The sequence below is a fragment of the Balaenoptera acutorostrata genome, chromosome 2 (assembly GCF_949987535.1).
Source record: "Balaenoptera acutorostrata chromosome 2, mBalAcu1.1, whole genome shotgun sequence".
NCBI classification, from domain to species: Eukaryota; Metazoa; Chordata; class Mammalia; order Artiodactyla; family Balaenopteridae; genus Balaenoptera; species Balaenoptera acutorostrata.
Genome location: NC_080065.1, coordinates 129,937,761 through 129,954,272, shown reverse-complemented (window position 1 = coordinate 129,954,272; position 16,512 = coordinate 129,937,761).

Below are 16,512 nucleotides of genomic sequence, written 5' to 3'. Positions count from 1 at the left end.
ATAATACCTACCTCTCCCTTTTCTAAAGCCATTAATTTGTTGGAGAAACTGTTTCTTGTCCTGTAGTATGTTTCATATACTACATTTGGCCTGGGTTATTAGCTATTGTGGCACCTGCCTGGCATGATGTAGCTTGAGTCCACCTAAAGAGGTCAAAATGTGAAGATGGGAAATCAAATTCTTATCATCATATGTTGATGATTTACAAATCTTATCTCCAGCTCAGACCTCTCCACTGAACTTCAGACCCCTGTATTCTACTGCTTACTGAAACCTTCCCCTCTTTTACATGTCCAAAACAGAGCCTGATTTTTCACTTTCTCTTTGAAAGCTCATATTGCAAAGTTCCCTTATTCAGTAAATGCAACTGCATCTTTCCAGTCTTTCAGGCAAAAACCTTACAGTCATCCTTGACTACTCTCTTTCACCCAAACCCTACATATTTTCCTGAAACAAAACCTGTTTATTCCACCTTCAGATCTATACAGAATATGAGCACTTCATTCCATCCCCACTGCCATCAGTGTGATTCAAACCATCACCCTTTATCTCCTGGATTACTGGAATAGTCTCAGCTGGTCTTCTTGCTTCTGCCCTTTCCCCCAAGTTCTAGTCTCAACACAGCTATAAGAATAATCTTGTTAAAATCTAATCAGGTCACTCTGCTCAACATCTTGCATTAGTTTCTCATCTCGTTCAACATAAAAGCCAATGTTTTTACTATGAAGTACTAAGAACTACAAGTCTTATGTTATCTGGCATCCCATTAACTTTCTGACCTTATATCATGTTCTATTGCCTTTTGTCTATTTTATTTCTTGAGCTATGCTGCTTTTCCTGCTGTTCCTTCAACATACCAGCCATGTTCCCCCGTGAACTTGCTATTCCCTATTCCTAGAATGCTATTTCTCAGCTCCTTTACTGGTAATCCTCACTAAAATATCAACCTCTTCAGTATTTCATATCTCCCTTCCCTGACTGATTTTTTTTTTCTCTTTAGCATTATCACTCTATAACCGCTTTAGACTGAATATTTGTGTCCTCCTGAAATTCATATGTTGAAATTCATATGTGAAATTCATATGTTGAAACCTAATGCCCAATGTATGGTATTAGAAGGTGGGGCCTTTGGGAGATGCTCAGGTCATGAGGGTGGGGTCTTCATGATGGGATTAGTGCCCTTATAAAAGAGACATCAGCGAGATCCCTTGCTCCTTTTGCCATGTGAAGATACAGTGAGAAGACAGCCATTTGTGAACCAGTATCTCACCAGACACTAAATTCGCCAGTGCCTTGTTCGTAAACCTTGCATCCTCCGGAACAGTGAGATATAAATTTCTGTTGTTTATGAGCCACCAGTCTATGGTATTCTTTTACAGCAGCCCAAACAGACTAAGACAATAACTTATCTTGTTTATTATTGCTCCCACTAGAATGAAAGCATCATGAGGGTAGAATTTATTTGCCTGTTTTATTTACTACCATATTCTCAAGCACTAAGAACAGAACCACTCAACAATTCAATAAGCAGTTGTTGAGTAAATGAGCCATAACTGTCATCATCATCATTATCGTCTTCAACATCTTCCATGCATGTGGGTATTTTCCTTTGATTTCTAGCTGTGTGGTGCCTCCCTCCTTATGTATATATCTGCTTCTTTTTTATTTTCCATTTTATCCTTTTCATAAACAGATTGACAAAAATCCTTAAGTGCTTCTGTATCCTCAGTTTTTTCTACCCTCAGTGGTCAGTGGTACGATGGCAGTAGTTCTAATTACCTCACTAGAAAATTATTTCTTTAGTGTGCAGAACTGCTTCTGTTTCTGGTCCTCCAGGCACAGAGACATCAAGAAAACAAAGTTAATTAGGCATTTCAGTCTAGACAATTTCTTGACAAAATCAAGCCAGAGGATTTCCATTTTACCCTGAAGGTTGGTAGAGTCTGTTTCTGTGAGAAGTGATTCAGAGATGCCCTAGTAGAAAATGAAACTAATCAAGCTATCACTGAAAGGCAATTCAGCCATGAAATGGGTGTTATGCCCTTTTGTCTAGAGTGAAGGCTGCTAACTTTCTGTTGATGATTCTCTACCTTCCTTATAGAGGACCAGCTCTACCTTAACCCCAAGGATTTTCTTCTCCCAGTCTTCTGGGCTTTCATCTTGGCAGGAGCTAATAAACGAGAATAATGTACTTTAGAATATGTGTAGAATAGTGGTTCTCAACTGGGGCCAATTTTGTCTCCAAAAGTAAATTTGCCAACGTCTGGAGAATTTTTGGTTGTTGCAACTGGGACCATGTTACTGGCATCTAGTGCATGGTGACCAGGGATGTTGCTAAACATCCTACAATGTCCAGGATAAACCTCCACAACAAAAAATTATCTGGTCCAAAATATCAGTTGTGGCTCAGTTGAGAAATGCTGATGTAGAAGAATAGTATCTTAGGTCTACAAGTATTACTCATATCATGTGACTTAAAAGCAACATAAAGAATCGCCAGTATCTTCACTTGATTTCACTTCCTGCTTGTTCTTTTTCCTCTTTCAGCAAACTTTATGAGGCTTCTTGGCTGTTTCTCCTTATCTTCCAGCCCTCTTAAAGTTGCCATGCCTCAGGGCTCAATCCTGAATTTTTTGCTCTGCATACTCACTCTCTAGTTGACCTCATCCAGTCTCCTGACTTTAAACAGCACTGACAGGTTAACGATTCCTAAATTCATACCGTTCCAGATCTAGAACTCCAGACTTGTATATCCAACTGCCCACTTGACTTCTCTATCATATGCCTATTAGATATTTCAAACCTAATATGTATAAAATTAAACTTCTAATTCTCTCCTACTTCCCAAATCTGCTCCATCCACTGTCACTCAGTTAATGGTCAGGTCGAAAATATTGCAGTCATATTTTATCTCTCTTTTTCTCATGTCCACATTCTATCTGCCAGCAAAAATTGATGGCTTCAACTTCAAAATATATCTAGAATCTGATCAATTCCTGTTATTTCCACTGAACCATTGTCTTAGTCCATTTGAGCTGCTATAACAAGACACTGCAGACTGGGTAGCTAACAAGAAACAGGAATTTTCTTCCTCTCGGTTCTGGAAGCAAGAAATGTGAGATCAGGGTTCCAGTCTGGTCAGGTGAGTTCCCTCTTCCGGGTTGCACACTTTTCACTGTATCCTCACATGGTGGGAGGGGCTAGGGAGCTCTGTGGTATCTCTTTCATAAAGCACGAATTCCATTCATGAGGGAGCTATCTCATGATATAATCACCTCTCAAAGGACCCATCTTCTAACACTATCACACTGAGATGTAGGATTTCAAGATGTGGATTTGGATGAAACATAAAGATTTAGTTCACAACACCCAGGTTCAAGCCCCCCTCATCTGGTGCCAGGCTTACTGAAATAGCCTTCACACTGCTTTGAAACACAGGCTTGTCTATTGAGGTCAGGAGGACTAAATATCTCTCAGTGTTCAAAAATATATGAAAGCATGTTTGGGAACTTACACAAGTAAGTCATATACAAATATGTTTTATACAAATATGTTTTATACAAATAAGACACAATTACTATTGCTAATTATATTAATTTTCTTTTACTGTGTGGGCAAGGGATGCTGCCTGCCATTCCAGTAAATAAAAAATGCTGCATGCCATTCCAGTAAACAAGGATCAAGCCATCAGCCACCTCAGCTGCAACCCCACCCTCACCCCGATAGTGAGCCTTGAGGAAAATTCAGGCTAGAGAAAAATAGGAAGCATTGTTTGGATACTGGCGGTAGTTAGCTAAGAAGCATATCTAAAGAATAATTTCAATGAACCTAGACTCTTATCTTCCTGTACATAGAAAAGCACTAAAGTCATTAACTTGAGATGTCTGTTTCTGTGATTAGGAGTAATCTTCTGATGTTCAAGTACATTTTTTTCCAGCAAAAAAAACTCCTATATATCCTGGTTTCTCCCTTACCTTTTTGGAACAGTTCCTCAGAGCTATCTGAAAAGCTGCCTCTTGCGCTATAGTCCTCAGAAAGGTCTCCGAATAAAACTTGAATGACAATTTTAGGTTGCGCATTTTACTTCAGTCAGTAACTGGTATAACAAATTCCCACAAACTGAGTGGCTTACGCAACATGCATTTACTTTCTTATAACTCTATAGGTCAGAAGTCCAACACAGACCTCACGGGACTAAAATCAACGTGTCCACAGAGCTGTATCCCTGTTAGGAGGCTCTAAGGGAGTATTTGTTGCCTGTCCTTTTCCAGACTCTGGAGGCATTCTGCATTCCTCTGTCTGTGGTTTCCTTCCTCCATTTTCAAAGCCAGCAGCAGTGAGTCTAGTCTTCCACACATCCCATTACTCTGACCTCGACTTCTATTTCCTTTCTCTACTTTTCAGGACCCTTGTGATTACATTGGGCCCACCTAGATGACCCAGGAAAAATTCCTTATCAACTGATTAGCAATCTTAACTCCATATGCATCCTTAATTCTTCTCTGGCAATCAAATTTGCATATTCAGTTTCTGGAGATGAGGACATGGATACCTTTGGGGTGAGAGTTGCAGGGGGGAATTATGCTGATTACCACACTAATCAGAGTTTTTCTAGTCCAGCACCGAAGTATTGATATGTATTGCTTGACTCCTCCAATTTAATTTAATTAGAGCTAACACTGGACATTATATATTTATAAAATAAAACAACAAAAGAGAATATTTTATCATAAACAGAACACTGATGTTTAAGCCATATAGTCTTTCATGGGAATATGTCTTCATTTAAAAAAAAATCAAGTCAAAGGAAAAAACATTATTTTGAGATGAAATGTCTTCCAAAACCAACTTTTCAGGGTGACGTTAATGTAGAAAAATGAGTAATATATGACCTGACTTCTTCTTTGATAAATTTGTCTGCTTCTCCATATATTCAGTTATTTAGATAGAAGAAACGACAATAATTAGCTGAGTGTCTGCTCTGTGCCAAGCTCAGTTTTAAGTGTTTCAATGTATGATTCAAGTTCGCATGGCATTTTGAGAGAGGTGTTATTCCCTTCTTACAAATAATAGAACTGAAGTTTAGAGTGACTTGCCTACCATAATAAGAAACAGAGTGGGCATTTGAACTGAAACAGGAAAGCCTGAGAGGTTTAAGTGACTTTCTGTTGGGAATTCAGAAAGACAGTAGCAGAAACACATCTGGAATTCACAAGTATCAAATTCAATCCAGTCATTTTGTCACTAATCAGGCAAAAGATTGAGATTATGCTGATTAAGCTTTTTTTTTTTTTTTTTTAAAGAAAGATTTTTCTTTTTTTCTCTTCTGCCTGGGAGAACAAGGAGTTGGGAAAAGCCAATTTCCAGTCGGCATGTTTATCATGTTCTTCATTTGGAGAGAGCATCCAATTCCAGGAATATTTTTGCCAGCAATAAATTCACTTTAACCGGAAAAATTACAGAGGATTATCTTAAGTGCCTGCAGAGCAGAAATGACAAGTCAGAGGAACTATCCATTACGTTCGCTGGTAATTGGATACAAAGTGCTGACCCTAAAAGATTGTGCTCCAATAATGCAATTATTTGCCAAAAATCTTAATAAAAAGTACATTTCTTTTCCTCATGCTTCTCAGAGGCAAGCTACTTTAAAAATCCCAAGCAAAGTCAAATGCAACGATCCAGAATACTTGGTTTTGGTTACATACCTGATCTCTGATCTTTCTATGCTAAGATGATGAATATTAACAGTGCTGTCAGGACCAAAACATTGCTAAATGTGACACCATGAATCATCTCCATTAGTAAATGTAGTGTCAGGTTCTCATATATTTCAGTCTATTTTAAATCCACACTCCATTATTTCATGCTATGCTTGAATGAATCCTGGTGGTTTGATATAGGAAGTGGGTCAGCAGTGAAACCAACTTGTCATGAATGTCTGAACTCCCAAGAGCGTCTTGGAGGCTGGACTCCCAGTTTCAGCCTGCATCACCTTACTTGTTTCCCCAACTGCTGGATTGATGGGACCCCCTTCTCTTCCTCCACAGAAAAATCATTTTATCTTTAAAAACTTATTTCACCACTGGAGGGTGTGAGGACTGGCTAAGACTGCACATGTCTACTTCACTGGTTCTACCATCCAGGTAGGGAGGGGTTGGGTGTCCATTTCCTCCCCTAAACCAGAATGACAGCATGACCTTTTACTTCAAAAGTTCATTTCTCCTTTAAAGACCCTGATTTACACAACCAAGTTTCCTTGCCTTTTATACTTAAAGGTTGAGATCTATCAGGGGACCCTCACTGTAAACAGCTTCAGGGTTCTCCAGGAATTATATGCAAAATTTTATGTGTATAAGGGGGAAATATGCATTTTTCAGGGAGAAGAATTCAGCAGATTTTAAAAGCCGAGACCAAAACCGAACCAAAATAAAATAGACAAAAAGTCCTGTGACCCCTAATAGCTTAAAAACCACCTGGAAAGAGGATTGATAAAGTCTTTTCTTTCTCTAAAATTGAAATGTTAATTCTAATGAGCTGATGTTGCAGTTCTGCTTTGACAGGTACTGATGGATACTGGTGCTTGTTCATGTCAGAAACGATGTAAAAGAGGCTATATATAAATACACAAATAAACAGAAAAGCAAACAAATAGATAAATTAGGCACTTGTGATGGGCAATTAAGGGGAAAAAAAATCCTGCAATTCACAAAGTATTATGAAAGCAAAAGGGCTGCCTGCATCTACATCCGTGGATCAGCCTGCGTCTACATTTTATGCTGTCAAAGGCCATGCAAAAGCACCACCTGCAAAAGCTTTTGCCATAATTAATCATAGCAGGTTCCTTCCTTCTCTACTATTTCCTTTTATGTACAGATATCACTGAAAATATAGCAAGATAAGAGCTTCTATCAGGCTAAGCACAGAATGCTTCAAGCAATTACAAGGAGCACCTAACCTAGTTTAAGGAGTGGATGGATGTGGGAAGGCTTTTCAGAGGAGTTGAAATCTAAGTGTCATGCTCAACTGTAAGGTCAGAATTGGCTAGGCAAAGAACAAATGTTACAGCTAGGGAGAAAGAATATTCCCTGGCAAAATAGAATAGGATACTCCAAAGCCCAGGGACCACACAGAACATGTTATCTTTGACAAACAGAAAGAAGTTCCAAATGGCTGGAAATTAGAATGGTAGGTCTTGGACCTTCTATGATCACACTGTCCAAGTAGCCTGCTCTGAATCACCAGTGAATTTTCATGTCAAATTCCTTTATATCACGTGTTGCCATCTGAAATTCCTTTATGCAGTCATTCATTCAACAAATATCAACTGAGCACCTTCTATGTTAAGGTCCCATTCTTTTTTTTTTTTAATTTTTATTGGAGTATAGTTGATTTATAATGTTGGGCTAGTTTCTTCTGTACAGCAAAGTGTATCAGTTATACATATACATATATCCACTCTTTTTTTAGATTCTTTTCCCATATAGGTCATTACAGAGTATTGAGTAGAGTTCCCTGTGCTATACAGTAGGTCCTTATTAGTTATCTATTTTATATATGGTAGTGTGTATATGTAAGGCCCCATTTTTTTTTGTTGGGGATAGAGCAGGGAACAGGACAGATCATATTCTGCTCATATGGAGCTAAGCATCCACTTTATTTACTCATTTATCTAGTTGTCTGTTTCCCTCAGATGCAATAAACTGTCCATTCCGTGAAGGCAGGGACCTTCCATGTCTTCTATATTATTCTCAGCCCAGTGTGTAGGACAGTGCTGAGAATGCAAGAAGTGTTTAAATGTTTTCTGCATGAATTAATTATGAAGGGTGTAGTGAGAGATGAGTTTGGAGAAGTGACTGGAATTCAGCGTGTGAAGCTCCTGATAAGCCATGGTAGGAAGACTGAATTTTATTTTATATGCAATGTGGATATTTTAAGGAAGAATACATCTTCCAGATATATTCCTTCCAGGCTATGTTAGAAAGGCCATTCCGACTACATTACGGAAAATGGGTTGGTATGGGAAGATTATAGACAGAATAACTGTTTTACATCCTTGCTTCCTCCATAAAACACACTGTTCTTTGTATTCCAGGCCATCATTATCATCTGAGTTTCCTCCTGAGTTACAACTCCTGCTGCTTTCTCCCCCTGGTCCTCTTAACTTTGGAACCCTCCCACCCCCTGCCTTGGATGGTGTTGGACTTCTCCATCTCACTTCTTACCTAGTTTACCTCATTTCATCCCTTGGTTTTAAACATGATTTATATGCTGACAATTCCAAATATTTATCACCAGAGGGACCTCTTCTTTGAATCCTAGATTTACCTTATGGATTTCACAGTAGCTGTTCCTCTGTCTGGAATGTTCCTTCCAGTAAGTTCATATAATTTCTTCTCTCATCTTTTTCAAATCTTGGTTGAAATGCCACTTTCTTGGTGAGGTTTTCTCTGATTTCTCAGTTTAAAATGGAAACCTCCTCTTCATTACTCCCTATATTTTCACTGCTTTTATTTTTACCCATGTAATTTATTACCTTCTAAAATACTATATGATATACTTATTTATTTTGTTTATTGTCATCTTCCCCCACCTATAATGTAAGTTCCTGGAGGTAAGGAATTTTTAACTATTTTGCACATACAGACACACATACACACACATACTGATGCACAGAAACATTATACAAACATGCATAGTAATGTTATTAAGTGAGCATTATTCATTAATAATCTGCAACAAAATGAATATCAAAATAATAAAATTGTGGTAGTTATAAATTACTGAGCACTACAGTGTGCCAAGAAAGAAGCCAGACCCTCAAGACGTAAGGATGAATGTCATCACTCTTGATGTAACAGACTTTAATTTGTCTCTGTGTATGTATATACATTCATTCTAACAGCAAATAGTAAAATAGGTGCTTAATAAACATTTCTGACTGACCTATGACTCAAAATATGCTTTTACTATTTTTTGAACTGGACTATACACAAGGAAACTCAGAAAGTAAGTCACTCTAGGTTTTATATAGAAAAAAACTTAAAGGGATAGGGGAGTCTGTGTGTGTGTGTGTGTGTGTGTGTGTGTGTGTGTGTGTGTAAATGGAAGTACGCAGAATTCCTACATTAAGTGTAGTAAAAAAAAAAAAAAAAGGAGCTTTAATTTCACTCCCTCACTTTTTGGATAGTTTTGCATAGTGGTTAAGCATTACAAAGTCTGGGTTTTAGAATGTATATATATGTATAACTGAATCACTTTGCTGTACAGCAGAAATTAACACAGCGCTGTAAATCAACTACACTTCAATTAAAAAAATATTGATAGAAAGTCTAGGTTTCTATTCTAGCTTGACAGCTGTGTGAACTAGGGCAGGTAACTTGACCTTTCTGAACTTCATATTTATTATTTGTAAAACTGAAATAACATCAGTTACTGGATGTTTTATGGAGGGGACAGATAGTAAGGACTAAGTGGGATAATATCTGTTAAGCCCTTAGAGTGACTGGTGCCTAGTGAATATTTAGTTTTCTGACATTCAACAAATACCAGATGTGTATCTACTAAATACTTGGCACTATCTTTAATTCTGTATATACAGTGATACAGAACAGGCATGTTCCCAGAATTTATTACTGTTATCAGTATCATTATGAGCAGGTACAAGCTTCTCATTAACCTCTGACTTTTATCTTTCCTTTCCTTTTCCACTCTGACAATTCAATCAAACTCAAGAAGTTGAATTTATAGAGCGAATCTGCTGTTCTACTCTAGTATGGAAACAAATTCAGTATGGTTTGGCCATAGTCTATATCCATGCTCACTTGGCTGAGAAGCATGTCCTTGTGGGACACTGTCAGTGACCTGGAGCCTTCATATGGTGACAACATTACCAGGGTCTCCAAAAAGGATAACATGGGAGCAATTTTTATGAATTGAATTCAGTTTCCTGAAGAATTCTTCCATATTTTACAATCTTGTGAAAGTAAAAGAAGGACAATATTCCAGTCCCCGGGGAGGTACCTTCTTCATCTCTGAGATAACATACTCTGTAATGAAGAGCCTTTGTAAGGGCAGGGGATTAGACTGGGTTGACTTGAAGGAGGTGGAACTCTGTTCTTCTCTCACGTCACTGCCATGCTTAACACTGTTACAATTATGAACTGGCTTGCTGACTAATGGAATCAAAGTGGCTAAAAACAAGCAAACAAATGAACAAAGGCGTTCTGCCAAGGAATAAAATACTGAATTTTAAAACTCAACACTCAAGGAAGGCCTTCAAGATCATATGTCTTTAGTTTAAGATAATAACCTTATGCTTCCTTAATTCCATCCTAGCCTGGGTTATCTCCCTAAGTCCTTCCTAAGAGAAAAATATTGACTATATATATATATATATATATATATATATATATATATATCTATATATCTATATATATATATATATCTGATAGAAGACTTGCATGCAGAATTTATAAGTAGCTCTTACAACTCAATAAGACAAACAACTGGTCTTCCCTGGTGGCGCAGTGGTTGAGAATCTGCCTGCCAATGCAGGGGACACGGGTTCGAGCCCTGGTCTGGGAAGATCCCACATGCCGCGGAGCAACTAGGCCCGTGAGCCGCAATTACTGAGCCTGCGCGTCTGGAGCCTGTGCTCCACAACAAGAGAGGCTGCGATAATGAGAGGCCCGCTCACTGCGATGAAGAGTGGCCCCCACTTGCCGCAACTAAACAGAAAGCCCTCGCACAGAAACGAAGACCCAACACAGCCATAAATAAAAAATAAATTTAATAAAAAGACAAACAACCCGATTTTAAAAAACAGACAAAGGATTTGAATAGACACTCCATGCCGGAAGATATATGAATTTCCATTAAGCACATGGAAAGATGTTCAACATCCTTACCTAGGAAAGGAATGCAAATTAAAACCTCAATGAGATACCACAGCACACCATTAGAGTAGCTAAATGAGCTAAATGACAGTGATAATAAATGACAAGTGATAATACTAAGTGAAGGTGAAGATTTACAGCAACTGGAATTCTCATACATTGCTGGTAGAAATGTAAAGTGGTCCCATCACTTTGGAAAACTATTTGGCAGCAGTTTTTAACAAAGGTAAATATGAACCTGTCATATGAACTAGCATTTTAATACTTGACATTTCCAGAAGAGAAATGCAAATGTATCTGTACATTGGTATCACTGGAAGCTTGTTAGGAATGGGGAATCTCATGCACCATCCCAGACTGATGGAATCAAAAGATACACTTTTAAAACATCATTATGGAGTTTGTGTGCACATTACAGTTTGAGAAGTACTGTCCTGAAAGGTATTAAGCTCTCTCAGGGGAAGATATTTCTTTCACATTCTTCAAGTAAGAATTCTCAAATTTTCAAGTTTCAGTCACTCAAATCACCTCTGATAGGTAAATGACATCACTTAAACTAGTGGGCCATGGATGTCACTTAGAATCACAACCAGAGAACTTTTCAATCCCAGGTCATTTTGAGGGTTGATAGAAGGAAATTTACTCCATTGTCAGGTACCCAAACTCATGAGCAGAAAACTATCAAGACATATATATAGCAACGGTGGTAAGCCTAATAGCAGATTATAATAACAATAAGAAGTTTTACAATTGCTAATAGCATTTTCTATCTGCCTGGCACTGTTGTAAGTGTATGAGTGTATAAGAACACATGTAACAATTTATATCTGACCACAACCCCTAGGAGGTCAGTATTATTATTATTCTCAGTAGCCTGAAAGACGGAATAATTTTCTCTTTTTTTTTTTTAATGATTAGTGTTTTTTTTTAATATCTTTATTGGAGTATAATCGCTCTACATTGTTGTGTTAGTTGCTGCTATATAACAAACTGAATCAGCTATATGTATATGTATACATATATCTCCATATCCCCTCCCTCTTGCACCTCCCTCCTACCCTCCCTATCCCACCCTTCTAGGTGGTCACAAAGCACTGAGCTGATCTCCCTATGCTATGCGGCTGCTTCCCACTAGCTATCTATTTTACATTTGGTAGTGTATATATGTCCATGCCACAAACTCACTTCGTCCCAGCTTACACTTTCCCCCCCACTGTGTCCTCAAGTCCATTCCCTCTGTCTGCGTCTTTATTCCCGTCCTGTCCCTAGGTTCTTCAGAACTCTTTTTTTTTTCCTTCAGATTCCATATCTGTGTGTTAGCATACTGTATTTGTTTTTCTCTTTCTGACTTATTTCACTCTGGATGACAGACGCTAGGTCCATCCCCCTCACTACAAATAACACAATTTTGTTTCTTTCTATGGCTGAGTAATATTCCATTGTATATATGTGCCACATCTTCTTTATCCATTCATCTGCTGATGGACACATAGGTTGCTTCCATGTCCTGGCTACTGTAAATAGTGCTGCAATGAACATTGTGGTACATGAACTATGGTTTTCTCAGGGTTATATGCCCAATAGTGGGATTGCTGGGTCATATGGTAGTTCTATTTTTAGTTTTTTATGGAACTTCCATAATGTTCTCCATAGTGGCTGTATCAATTTACATTCTAACCAACAGTGCAAGAGGGTTTCCTTTTCTCCACACCCTCTCCAGCATTTATTGTCCGTAGATTTTATGATGATGCCCATTCTAACTGGTGTGAGGTGATACCTCATTGTAGTTTTGATTTGCATTTCTCTAATGATTAGTGACGTGGAGCAACCTTTCATATCTTTGTTGGCAATCTGTATATCTTCTTTGGAGAAATGTCTATTTAGGTCTTCTGCCCATTTTTGGATTGGGTTGTTTGTTTTTTTGATATTGAGCTGTATGAGCTGTTTGTATATTTTGGAAATTAATACCTTGTCAGTTGCTTCATTTGCAAATATTTTTTTCCCATTCTGACACTTGTCTTTTCATTTCATTTATGGTTTTCTTTGCTGTGCAAAAGCTTTTAAGTCTAATTAGGTCCCATTTGTTTATTTTTGTTTTTATTTTCATTACTTTAAGAGGTGGGTCATAAAAGATCTTGCTATGATTTATGTCAAAGAGTGTTTTTCCTATGTTTTCCTCTAAGAATTTTATAGTATCCGGTCTTACGTTTAGGTCTTTAATCCATCTTGAGTTTATTTTTGTGTATGGTGTTAGGGAATATTCTTATTTCATTCTTTTACATGAAGCTGTACACTTTTCCTAGCACGACTTATTGAAGAGGCTGTTTTTTCTCCATTGTATAGCCTTCCCTCCTTTGTCAGAGATTAGGTGACCATAGGTGCATGGGGTTATCTCTGGGCTTTCTATTCTGTTCCATTGATCTATATTTCTGTTTTTGTGTCAGTACCATACTGTCTTGATTACTGTAGCTTTGCAGTATAGTCTGAAGTCTGGGAGCCTGATTCCTCCTGCTCTGTTTTTCTTTCTCAAGATTGCTTTGGCTATTTGGGGTCTTTTGTGTTTCCATACAAATTGTGAATTTTTTTGTTCTTCTTCTGTGAAAAACACCATTGGTAGTTTGATAGGGATTGCACTGAATCTGTATATTGCTTTGGGTAGTAGAGTCATTTTCACAATGTTGATTCTTCCAATCCAAGAACATGGTATATCTCTCCACCTATTTGTATCATCTTTAATTTCTTTCATCAGTGTCTTATAGTTTTCTTCATACAGGTCTTTTGTCTCCTTAGGTAGGTTTATTCCTAGATAGTTTATTCTTTTTGCTGCAATGGTAAAAGGGAGTGTTTCCTTAATTTCTCTTTCAGATTTTTCATCATCAGTGTATAGGAATGCAAGAAATTTCTGTGCATTAATTTTGTATCCTGCTACTTTACCAAATTCATTGATTAGCTCTCGTAGTTTTCTGGTAGCATCTTTAGGATTCTCTATGTATAGTATCATGTCATCTGCAAACAGTGACAATTTTACTTCTTCTTTTCCGATTTGGATTCCTTTTATTTCTTTTTCTTCTCTGATTGCTGTGGTTAAACTTCCAAAACTATGTTGAATAATAGTGGTGAGAGTGGACAACCTTGTCTTGTTCCTGATCTTAGTGGAAATGGTTTCAGTTTTTCACCATTGAGGACGATGTTGGCTGTGGGTTTGTCATATATGGCCTTTATTATGTTGTGGAAAGTTCCCTCTATGCCTACTTTCTGTAGGGCTTTTATCATAAATGGGTGTTGAATTTTGTTGAAAGCTTTCTCTGCATCTATTGAGATGATCATATGGTTTTTCTCCTTCAATTTGTTAATATGGTGTATCACATTGATTGATTTGCATATATTGAAGAATCCTTGCATTCCTGGAATAAACCCCACTTGATCATGGTGTGTGATCCTTTTAATGTGCTGTTGGATTCTGTTTGCTAGTATTTTGTTGAGGGTTTTTGCATCTATGTTCATCAGTGTTATTGGCCTGTAGTTTTCTTTCTTTGTGACATCTTTGCCTGGTTTTGGTATCAGGGTGACAGTGGCCTCGTAGAATGAGTTTGGGAGTGTTCCTCCCTCTGCTATATTTTGGAAGAGTTTGAGAAGGATAGGTGTTAGCGCTTCTCTAAATGTTTGATAGAATTCGCCTGTGAAGCCATCTGGTCCTGGGATTTTGTTTGTTGGAAGATTTTTAATCACAGTTTTAATTTCAGTGCTTGTGAGTAGTCTGTTTATATTTTCTATTTCTTCCTGGTTCAGTCTCGGAAGGTTGTGCATTTCTAAGAATTTGTCCATTTCTTCCAGGTTGTCCATTTTATTGGCATATAGTTGCTTGTAGTAATTTTTCATGATCCTTTGTATTTCTGCAGTGTCAGTTGTTACTTCTCCTTTTTCATTCTAATTCTATTGATTTGAGACTTCTCGCTTTTTTTCTTGATGAGTGTGGCTAATGTTTATCAATTTTGTTTATCTTCTCAAAGAACCAGCTTTTAGTTTTATTGAACTTTGCTATCGTTTCCTTCATTTCTTTTTCATTTATTTCTGCTCTGATGATAACGATTTCTTTACTTCTGCTAACTTTGGGGTTTTGTTTGTTCTTCTTTCTCTAACTGCTTTAGGTGTAAGGTTAGGTAGTTTATTTGAAATTTTTCTTGTTTCTTGAGGTAGGCTTATATTGCTATACACTTCCCACTTAGAACTGCTTTTGCTGCATCCCATAGGTTTTCAATCATCGTATTTTCACTGTCATTTTTTTCTAGGTATTTTTTGAGTTCCTCTTTGATTTCCTCAGTGATCTCTAGGTTATTTAGTAATGCATTGTTTAGCCTACATGTTTTCGTATTTTTTACAGATATTTTCCTGTAATTGATATCTAGTCTCATAGGATTGTGGTCAGAAAAGGTACTTGATACGATTTCAATTTTCTTAAATTTACCAGGCCTTCAGTTGTGACCCAAGATATGATCTGTCCTGGAGAATGTTCCATGAGTGCTTTGGAAGAAAGTGTATTCTGTTGTTTTTGGATGGAATGTCCTATAAATATTAATTAAGTCCATCTTGTTTAATGTATCATTTAGAGCTTGTGTTTCCTTATTTATTTGCATTTTGGATGATCTGTTCATTGGTGAAAGTGGGGTGTTAAAATCCCCTACTATTATTGTGTTACTGTTAATTTCCTCTTTTATTGCTTTTAGCATTTGCCTTATGTATTGAGCTGCTCCTATGTTGGGTGCATAAATATTTAGTTGTTATATCGTCTTCTTGGATTGATCCCTTGCTCATCATGTAGTGTACTTCTTTGTCTTTTGTAATAATCTGTATTTTAAAGTCGATTTTGTCTGATATGAGAATTGGTACTCCACTTTCTTTTGATTTCCACTTGCATGGAATATCTTTTTCCATGCCCTCACTTTCAGTCTGTATGTGTCCCTAGGTCTGAAGTGGGTGTCTTGTAGACAGCATATATACAGGTCTTGTTTTTGTATCCATTCAGCCAGTCTATGTCTTTTGGTTGGAGCATTTAATCCGTTTACATTTAAGGTAATTATCGATATGTATGTTCTTATTATCATTTTCTTAATTGTTTTGCGCTTGTTATTGCAGCTCTTTTCCTTCTCTTGTGTTTCCTGCCTAGGGAAGTTCCTTTAGCATTTGTTGAAAAGCTGGTTTAGTGGTGCTGAATTCTCTTAGCTTTTGCTTGTCTGTAAAGATTTCAATTTCTGCATCAAATCTGAAAGAGATCCTTGCTGGGTAGAGTAATCTTGGTTGTAGGTTTTACTCTTTCATCACTTTAAATATGTCTTGCCACTCCCTCTGGCTTGCAAAGTTTCTGCTGAAAGATCAGCTGTAAACCTTATGGGAATTCCCCTGTATGTTATTTGCTGCTTTTCCCTTGCTGCTTTTAATATTTTTTCTTTGTATTTAATTTTTGATAGTTTGATTAATATGTGTCTTGGCGTGTTTCTCCTTGGATTTATCCTGTATGGTACTCTCTGTGCTTCCTGGATTTGATTATGTCTTTTCCCATGTTAGAGAAGTTTTCAACTATAATCTCTTCAAATATTTTCTCAGTCCCTTTCTTTTCCTC